The sequence below is a fragment of the Triticum urartu genome, chromosome 7A, assembly GCF_056163025.1.
Source record: "Triticum urartu cultivar PI428250 chromosome 7A, HENAU_Tu73, whole genome shotgun sequence".
NCBI lineage: Eukaryota > Viridiplantae > Streptophyta > Magnoliopsida > Poales > Poaceae > Triticum > Triticum urartu.
Genome location: NC_141879.1, coordinates 205,076,159 through 205,087,303, shown reverse-complemented (window position 1 = coordinate 205,087,303; position 11,145 = coordinate 205,076,159).

Below are 11,145 nucleotides of genomic sequence, written 5' to 3'. Positions count from 1 at the left end.
AAGTAGTCATCTGCTTTGCTCTGCTAGGTGTTCATAACATATGGAGTTGCTCCTGCAGCGGGTTTGGCACCCAGCGGTGCTTCCAGGACGTAATTCTTCTGTGCAGCTATCGGTTCAATATCCGGCATATCTCGTAGTAGGGGTCCTAAGCTAGGCGTCTTGGAGCGATGGTAACATGGACACGGATTTTACCCAGGTTCGGGCCCTCTTGATGGAGGTAAGACCCTACATCCTGCTTTTGATTGTATTCATATGGGGTGTAGTACAGAGTACATGTATCTACCACGAGATTGTAGTAATGAATATCAGATTGTCTATTGACTAGCCTGGCCTCGGTTTATGTATGCACCGTAGGCCTAGGGTTAGGACAAGTTCTTGTCTTGGGTGCCAAGTCTTGTGGAATCTTCCTTGTATGCGGCACGGGCTGTCCGAACTGGCCCAATAGTGAACCGCCATGGGGTCCTCGGCCCGATCCAACTGGTCGGGAGGTGACGTGTTGAGTACCCCCTAGTCCAGGACACTGTCAGTAGCCCCCTGAACCGGTCTTCAAGTTAGGGACGCTCCTCGATTCTTCCAAACTGTTCTTCATCTTCGGTCGTTGGTCTTGAAAACTGGTTCAACAAATCTTCTCATCTTCGATCTTGAGGATCGCCGAAGTGCATCCGAAGAGTTTACACGTCGGGTATCCGAGGAGCCCCTTTAAGTTTTCGGCCTTTATCAACGCCTTGTTATTTATATGCCACACCTCGGGTTTGAAGTTGTTCATGGGCGGCAGTGTCCTCTTGCGTCCGAGCTCCAACGCCGGACTGCATTCGAGGTATCCTTTGCAGCCGAGCACCAACGCTGGACCGCTTCTGAGCTCCAATGCCGGAATGTATCCGAAGAGTATTATTACAACCGAGCTCCAGCGCCAAACTGCATCCGAGCTCCAGCGCTGGATCATATCCGAGCTCCAACGCCGGACTATGTCCAAGCTCCAACGCTAGACTGTATCCGAGGTGTCATAGATCACCTTGGTTCGAAAAGTTGAAGGAGTTTAGCCGAGCTTAATGCCGGAAATGCCCTCTATGGAGCCAGCCACTGGTGCCCGAGCTTTATGCGAGACTGCTTCCAAGGTGGTGCACCACCCCGACCGTGGGCCGATTTTTTGTCAATATTTTTGATTGGTGCAATTTATTCTCTGCCGAGATATATAGCCAGTAGCCCTCAAGGTGTGTATCGGTCTAAAACCCGAGATGCACCTGAAGGATGACATAAGACCACTGATCCCAGTAGCCCCTGAGACTCAGGTTAATTCGCAAAATCAGCCTGGAGATCAACTCCTAGCTCGGCAGAATACTTCGGGACACAAAAAGCGGCATGCAAAGTCCTCGAGACTCAGGTTGGGTGCGGCCCACCAACCTGAGGATCATAATCTCCTCGAAAACTATATTGCACTTAAATTTTCTGCATTGGATTGCCAATGCAGTAGCTGATAACCCACAAGTATACGGGATCGCAACAGTTTTCGAGGGTAGAGTATTCAACCCAAATTTATTGAGTCGACACAAGGGGAGCCAAAGAATATTCTCAAGTATTAGCAGTTGAGTTGTCAATTCAACCACACCTGGAAACTTAATATCTGCAGCAAAGTTTTTAGTAGCAAAGTAATTTGATAGTAGTGATAATGGTAGCAAAAGGTAACAGTAGTAAAAGTAATGTTTTTGGTATTTTGTAGTGATGATAGCAATAGCAACGGAAAAGTAAATAAGCGAAGAACAATATATGGAAAGCTCGTAGGCAATGGATCGGTGATAGAGAATTATGCCAGATGCGGTTCATCATGTAATAGTCATAACCTAGGGTGACACAGAACTAGCTCCAGTTCATTAATATAGTGTAGGCATGTATTCCAAACATAGTCATACGTGCTTATGGAACAGAACTTGCATGACATCTTTTTTCCTACCCTCCCGAGGCAGCGGGGTCCTTACGGAAACTAAGGGATATTAAGGCCTCCTTTTAATAGAGAACCGGAACAAAGCATTAACACATAGTGAATACATGAACTCCTCAAACTACGGTCATCACCGGTAAGTATCCTGATTATTGTCACTTCGGGGTTAACGGATCATAACACATAATAGGTGACTATAGACTTGCAAGATAGGATCAAGAACACGCATATATTGATGAAAACATAATAGGTTCAGATCTGAAATCATGGCACTTGGGCCCTAGTGACAAGCATTAAGCATAGCAAACTCATAGCAACATCAATCTCAGAACATAATGGACACTAGGGATCAAACCCTAACAAAACTAACTCGATTACATGATAGATCCCATCCAACCCATCACCGTCCAGCAAACCTACGATGGAATTACTCACGCACGGCGGTGAGCATCATGAAATTGGTGATGGAAGATGGTTGATTATGACGATGGCGAAGGATTCCCCACTCCGGAGCCCCGAACGGACTCCAGATCAGCCCTCCCGAGAGGTTTTAGGGCTTGGCGGCGGCTCCTTATCGTAAAACGCGATGATTTTTTCTCTCTGATTTTTCTCTCCCCAAAACTCAATATATGGAGGTGGAGTTGGAGTCGGAGACGCAACAGGGGGCCCACGAGGTAGGGGGAGCACCCTAGGGGGGCAGGCGCGCCCCCACCCTCGTGGAGAGACGGTGGGCCCCCTGGCCTTCATCTTTGGCAGGTATTTTTCTTATTTTTTGAAAAGTGGCTCCGTGAAGTTTCAGGTCATTCCGAGAACGTTTGCTCCTGCACATAAATAACACCATGGTAATTCTGTTGAAAACAGCGTCAGTCCGGGTTAGTTACATTCAAATCATGCAAGTTAGAGTCCAAAACAAGGGCAAAAGTGTTTGGAAAAGTAGATACGTTGGAGACGTATCAACTCCCCCAAGCTTAAACCTTTGCTTGTCCTCAAGCAATTCAGTTGATAAACTGAAAGTGATAAAGAAAAACTTTTACAAACTCTGTTTGCTCTTGTTGTTGTAAATATGTAAATCCGGCATTCAAGTTTTCAGCAAAGATTATAACTAACCACATTCGCAATAACGCATAGGTCTCAAGTTCACTCATATCAATAGCATAATCAACTAGCGAGCCATAATAATAAATCTCGGATGACAACACTTTCTCAAAACAATCATAATATGATATAACAAGATGGTATCTCGCTAGCCCTTTCTGAGACCGCAAAACATAAATGTAGAGCACCTTTAAAGACCAAGGACTGACTAGACATTGTGATTCATGGTAAAAGAGATCCAGTCAAGTCATACTCAATGTAAATTAACAATAATGAATGCAAATGACAGCGGTGCTCTCCAACTGGTGCTTTTTAATAAGAGGATGATGACTCAGCATAAAGGTAAATAGATAGGCCCTTCACAGAGGGAAGCAGGGATTTGTAGAGGTGCCAAAGCTCGGTTTTGAAATAGAGGTGAATAATATTTTGAGCGGTATACTATCATTGTCAACATAACAACCAAGAGAGGGCGATATCTTCCATGCTACACACATTATAGGCGGTTCCCAAAAAGAATGGTAAAGTTTATACTCCCCCTTCCACCAACAAGCATCAATCCATGGCTTGCTCGAAACAACGAGTGCCTCCAACTAACAAGAGTCCCAGGGGGAGTTTTGTTTGCAATTATTTTGATTTAGTTTGCATAAAGCATGGGACTAGGCATCCCAGTGACCAGCCATTTATCTCGTGAGTGAGGAGCAGAGTCCACTCCTCTTGATAATAACCCGCCTAACATGGAAGATACAAATAGCCCTAGTTGATACACGAGCTATTCGAGCATACAAAACATGATATTTATTTGAAGGTTTAGAGTTTGGCACATACAAATTTACTTGGAACGGCAGGTAGATACCGTATATAGGTAGGTATAGTGGACTCATGTGGAATAACTTTGGGGTTTAAGGAGTTTGGATGCACAAGCAGTATTCCCGCTTAGTACAGGTGAAGGCTAGCAAAAGACTGGGAAGCGACCAGCTAGAGAGCGGCAACAGTCCTGAACATGCATTAAAATTAATCAACACCGAATGCAAGCATGAGTAGGATATAATCCACCATGAACATAAATATCGTGAAGGCTATGTTGATTTTGTTTCAACGACATGCGTGAACATGTGCCAAGTCAAGTCACTTAAATCATTCAGAGGAGGATACCACCCTATCATACCACATCATAACCATTTTAATAGCATGTTGGCACGCAAGGTAAACCATTATAACTCATAGCTAATCAAGCATGGCACAAGAAACTATGATCTCTAGTTGTCATTGCAAACATGTTTATTCATAATAGGCTGAATCAGGAACGATGAACTAATCATATTTACAAAAACAAAAGAGGTTGAGTTCATACCAGCTTTTCTCATCTCAGCCAGTCCATCATATATCATCATAATTGCCTTTCACTTGCACGACCGAACGATGTGAATAATAATAATAGTGCACGTGCATTGGAAGTATGAGCACCGACATCTAGCAATGAGTGTGTGAACATAAATGTAATGTCAGTGGGAAATACGTACTCCCCAAAGCTTAGGCTTTTGGCCTAAGTTGGTCTATGGCCACGGCTAGCCTGGCGGATATCCATAATAGTAGCTGGGGTCATACTGTGATGCAGCAACTATCGCCTGCTGAGCTGTAGCGTGGCGACGAGCGGCCTCCTCTCTCCTCTCATACTCATCTGCCTCCTCTCTGGTAATAGTATATCCTCCTCTTGCCTGATAATCAAAGAAGGCAGGGGCAGGGAGAGTAATACGGACAGCACAGCTTCTGTCAAAGATTAGTCGATACTGGAGAGGTGATTCGTTCCTCTCGACAAACTGGTGGTGAACCATAGCATTAAAATCTAGATAAGCAGGAGGTAATTCAATATCATCTTCGCGTATGGCTATACCAAGAAAATTAGCTATGCGGGTTGCATAAATTCCACCAAAGAAATCTCCATTAAGTCTATTAAGATGCAACCTACATGCAACAATGGCTGCCAAATTATATGATTTGTCTCCTAACACAGCACTCCTAAGAATACTAAGATCAGGGACACACATGTGACATGCCTCATCTTTACCATTAATGCATCTACCTATGAAGAGAGCAAATAATGTAAAGCATGAAAGTGAATGCTCCCTATGGTAGCTTGTGTAATATCTCTAGATTCCCCCACAGTTATTCTAGCAAGAAAATCTCTAAATTCAGATTTGCGAGGATCCCTTATACTACTCCATTATGGAAGTTTGCAAGCAGTGCTAAAATCCTCTAAGTCCATAGTGTAAGATTTATCGTAAAGATCAAACAGGGCAGTTGCAGAATTACGTGAAGTTGAAAATTCAAACCTCCTCAGAAAGGTACTGGTGAGATAGTGATACTGGCTACACTTATCTTCCTCGAAGCTCACAAGATCAGCGTTACGCAAATACGCGTTGAATTCTTCCTTAATTCCCGCTCGATCCATAAAGTTCTCAGACGGCCACTCATAAGGACGCACTGGAGCGTCTCTTGGTGGCTCTTCATCAGCATCACGCATTGCAAGCCTGGGTCCTTGCTTCCTTGAAGAACCACCTTGGAACATTTTCCTAAGCATATTTCTTCCTCTGAAAAAATTCTGAAATTTTTTAGTAACTTCAAAATAAAAGTAAACCAAACTCAATAATATTGATAGCAACTACTCCTACAAGTGCCTAGGGCCATATCATGCATCAAAACTACTTTTGACCATATAAATTTGACATGCAAGCTCAAGAACAGGGTCACCTAAGCAACAAAAATTTGCAATGAATAAAGCACTAGAACAAAAACTAATTGGACCAATGGAGGAGTCACATACCAAGGAACAATCTCCCCAAGTAGTTTTATGAGAGGTGTTTTGAGCAAGGAGATCAAAAATGGCAACAAGATGAGCTAGAACTCGTGCTTGAGCTCCATATTCGTGTTTGTGGGAGGAAGATGAAGTGTGTGGGTGCAGGAATAAGTGGAGGAGGTCCACCATGGGCCCATGAGGCAGGGAGGCGAGCCCTAGAGGGGTGGGCGCGCCCTCCACCCTCGTGGGCAGGTGGTTGACCCCCTGGTGTGTTCTCAGTTCCATAAATCCTCAAATATTCTAGAAAAAATCATATTTAAATTTTAGGGCATTTGGAGAATTTTTATTTTCGAGGTATTTTTATATTGCACGGATAATCAGATAACAGACAGAAAAATATTTATTTTCATTTTATTTAATATAAATAACAGAAAGTAAAAGTGGGGTACAGAAGGTTGTGCCTTCTAGTTTCATCCATATCATGATCATCAAAAGGAATCCACTAACAAGGTTGATCAAGTCTTGTTAATGAACTCATTCCGAATAACATGGAACCGGAGAAATTTCGAATAACACTATGTTACCTAAACGGGGATATGCACATCCCCAATAATAAGAATATCATATTTCTTCTTGATAGTAGGAAGAGGAAATTCAAAACCTCCAAATATAATCAATGGCATTTTTCCAATAGAGTTGATACTATGAACTTGAGATTGTTTCCTCGGTAAGTGTACCATATGCTCATTGCCATTAACATGAAAAGTGACATTGCCTTTAGTGCAATCAATAATAGCCCCTGTAGTATTCAAAAAGGGTCTTCCAAGAATAATAGACATACTATCGTCCTCGGGAATATCAAGAATAACAAAGTCCGTTAAAATAGTAACGTTTGCAACTACAACAGGCACATCCTCACAAATACCGACATGTATAGCAGTTGATTTATCAGCCATTTGCAAAAATATTTCAGTAGGTGTCAACTTATTCAAATCAAGTCTATGATATAAAGAGAGAGGCATAACACTAACACCGGCTCCAAGATCACATAAAGGAGTTTTAACATAGTTTCTTTTAATGGAGCATGGTATAGTGGGTACTCCTGGATCTCCAAGTTTCTTTGGTATTCCACCCTTAAAAGTATAATTAGCAAGCATCGTGGAAATTTTAGCTTCCGGTATCTTTATTTTATTTGTAATAATATCTTTCATGTACTTAGCATAAGGATTGGTTTTGAGCATATCAGTTAATCGCATACGCAAAAAGATAGGTCTAATCATTTTAGCAAAGCGCTCAAAATCCTCATCATCCTTTTTCTTGGATGGTTTGGGAGGAAAAGGCATGGGTTTCTGAACCCAAGGCTCTCTTTCTTTACCATGTTTCCTAGCAACAAAGTCTTTCTTATCATAACATTGATTCTTTGATTGTGGGTTATCAAGATCAGCAGCAGGTTCAATTTCTATATCATTATCATTACTAGGTTGAGCTTCATCATGAACATTATCATTAACATTATCATTAGTTTTAGGTTCATTACCAGATTGAGTTTCAGCATCAGAAATAGAAATATCATTTGGATTCTCAGGTGTTTCAACAATAGGATCACTAGAAGCATGCAAAGTCTTATCATTTTTATTTTTCTTCTTTTTAGAAGAACTAGGTACATCTATGTTTTTTCTCTGAGAATCTTGCTCAATTCTCTTAGGGTGGCCTTCAGGACACAAAGGTTCCTGAGTCATTCTACCAGTTCTAGTAGCCACTCTAACAGCATTATCATGATCTTTACTATTCAATTCATTGAGCAAATCATTTTGAGCTTTAAGTACTTGTTCTACTTGAGTGGTAACCATAGAAGCATGTTTACTAATAAGTTTAAGTTCACCTTTAACATTAGCCATATAATCACCCAAGTGTTCAAGCATATTTGAATTGTTTTTCAATTGTCTACTAAAATAACCATTAAAATCTTCTTGCTTAGCCATAAATTTATCAAACTCATCTAAGCATGGGCTAGCAAATTTAGTAAATGGGATTATATCTTTATCATATCTATAGAGAGAATTTACCTTTACTACCTGTGTCGGGTTATCAAGACCATGAGTTTCTTCAATGGGTAAAGGATTAAGATTCTATGTTTCTTCAACAGGCGGTAAATTAAGTCCATGTATTTCTTCAATAGGAGGTAAATTCTTAACATCTTCAGATTTAATACCTTTTTCTTTCATAGATTTCTTTGCCTCTTGCATATCTTCAGGACTGAGAAATAGAATACCCCTCTTCTTCGGAGTTGGTTTAGGAATAGGCTCAGGAATTGGCTCCGGAGGTGTCCAATTATTTTCATTTTTCAAAATATTATTCAATAGAATTTCAGCTTCATCCGATGTTCTTTCCCTGAAAGTAGAACCAGCACAACTATCCAGGTAATCTCTGGAGGCATCGGTTAGTCCATTATAAAAGATATCAAGTATTTCATTTTTCTTAAGAGGATGATCAGGCAAAGCATTAAGTAATTGGAGAAGCCTCCCCCAAGCTTGTGGGAGACCCTCTTCTTCAATTTGCACAAAATCATATATATCCCTTAAAGCAGCTTGTTTCTTATGAGCAGGGAAATATTTAGCAGAGAAGTAATAAATCATATCCTGGGGACTACGCACACAACCAGGATCAAGAGAATTAAACCATATCTTAGCATCACCCTTTAATGAGAACGGAAATATTTTAAGGATATAAAAGTAACAAGTTCTCTCATCTTTAGTGAACAGGGTGGCTATGTTATTCAATTTAGTAAGATGTGCCACAACAGTTTCAGATTCATAACCATGAAAAGGATCAGATTCAACCAAAGTAATTGTATTAGGATCAAGAGAGAATTCATAATCCTTATCAGTAACAAAGATAGGTGAAGTAGCAAAAGCAGGGTCAGGTTTCATCCTAGCATTTAAAGATTGCTTACTCCATTTAGCTAATAATCTTTTGAGTTCAGTTCTATTTTGGCAAGCTAAAATAGCTAAAGAAGCTTCTTGATCAAAGACATAACCCTTAGTTATAACAAGTGATTCTTCATCATCACTTTCATCAGTATCATCAGATTCAATATTTTCAATCTCTCTAGCCCTAGCAAGTTGTTCATCAAGAAAATCGCTAAGTGGCATAGTAGTATCAGGCATAGAGATAGTTTCATCAGAAGTATCATGCATAACAGAAGTGGCATCATCAATAACATGCGACATATCCGAAAGAATAGCAAAAGCAGGTGTAGGTGTCGCAAAATTACTCATAACATAAGGTGAATCAAGTGCAGAGCTAGATGGCAGTTCCTTACCTCCCCTCGTAGTTGAGGGATAGATCTTGGTTTTTGGACCTCTCAAGTTCTTCATAATGATAAGCAGATATATATCCCAAGTGACTCAAAGAATAGAGCTATGCTCCCCGGCAACGGCGCCAAAAAATAGTCTTGATAACCCACAAGTATAGGGCATCGCAACAGTTTTTGAGGGTAGAGTATTCAACCCAAATTTATTGATTCGACACAAGGGGAGCCAAAGAATATTCTCAAGTATTAGCAGTTGAGTTGTCAATTCAACCACACCTGGAAACTTAATATCTGCAGCAAAGTTTTTAGTAGCAAAGTAATATGATAGTAGTGATAACGGTAGCAAAAGGTAACAGTAGTAAAAGTAATGTTTTTGGTATTTTGTAGTGATGATAGCAATAGCAACGGAAAAGTAAATAAGCGAAGAACAATCTATGGAAAGCTCGTAGGCAATGGATCGGTGATAGAGAATTATGCCGGATGATGTTCATCATGTAACAGTCATAACCTAGGGTGACACGGAACTAGCTCCAGTTAATTGATATAATGTAGGCATGTATTCCAAACATAGTCATACGTGCTTATGGAAAAGAACTTGCATGACATCTTTTGTCCGACCCTCCCGTGGCAGCGGCGTCCTTACGGAAACTAAGGGATATTAAGGCCTCCTTTTAATAGAGAACCGGAACAAAGCATTAACACATAGTGAATACATGAACTCCTCAAACAACGGTCATCACCGGTAAGTATCCCGATTATTGTCACTTCAGGGTTAACGGATCATAACACATAATAGGTGACTATAGATTTCAAGATAGGATCAAGAACACTCATATATTGATGAAAACATAATAGGTTCAGATCTGAAATCTTGGCACTCGGGCCCTAGTGACAAGCATTAAGAATAGCAAAGTCATAGCAACATCAATCTCAGAACATAATGGACACTAGGGATCAAACCCTAACAAAACTAACTTGATTACATTATAGATCCCATCCAACCCATCACCGTCCAGCAAGCCTACGATGGAATTACTCACGCACGGCGGTGAGCATCATGAAATTGGTGATGGAAGATGGTTGATGATGATGATGGCGACTGATTCCCCTCTCCGGAGCCCCAAACAGACTCCAGATCAGCCCTCCCGAGAGGTTTTAGGGCTTGGCGGCGGCTCCGTATCGTAAAGCGCGATGATTTCTTCTCTCTGATTTTTTTCTCGCCGAAACTCAATATATGGAGGTGGAGTTGGAGTCGGAGAGGCAACAGGGGGCCCACGAGGTAGGGGGCGCGCCCCCACCCTCGTGGAGAGACGGTGGGCCCCCTGTCCTTCATCTTTGGCAGGTATTTTTCTTATTTTCTGAAAAGTGGCTCCGTGAAGTTTCAGGTCATTCCGAGAATGTTTGCTCCTGCACATAAATAACACCATGGCAATTCTGTTGAAAACAGCGTCAGTCCGGGTTAGTTCCATTCAAATCATGCAAGTTAGAGTCCAAAACAAGGGCAAAAGTGTTTGGAAAAGTAGATACGTTGGAGACGTATCAGTAGCCCCCCGAGAATTGGGTTGGGCAACATGGCCGACCCTAGGATCGTACCTCCTCGAGAACTAGTTCAACTGTCATGTATGTTTTGACAATACCGAGGTGGGGTTCGGCAAAAAAGATGTTGAACTGTAGTTTTATAAAAGAGTTTCGCGCTGAACACCTCAACCAAGAGAATGTCCTGCTTCCTGAAAGGAAAATATAAAATATGTGAAAAGATGTTATAAGCTCAAAGGCCAAAAACATGCGTAAAAACTTTACGTCTAGATTGAATCAAGCTATTTTGGTGCCAATAAGAAATTGGTCTTAAAATTGTACTTCCGTCGTGCTTTGACATGACAAATCCGATCTCTAGACTTCAAGTGGGTCAACCTTCGGCTTCAACCTCCCTATCCAGAAGGCAGAGTGTTTCTCAGGCCAGTTTAGCGAACTAAACGCGAGCGGCTTTAGAGAGAAATCAGGCTACCC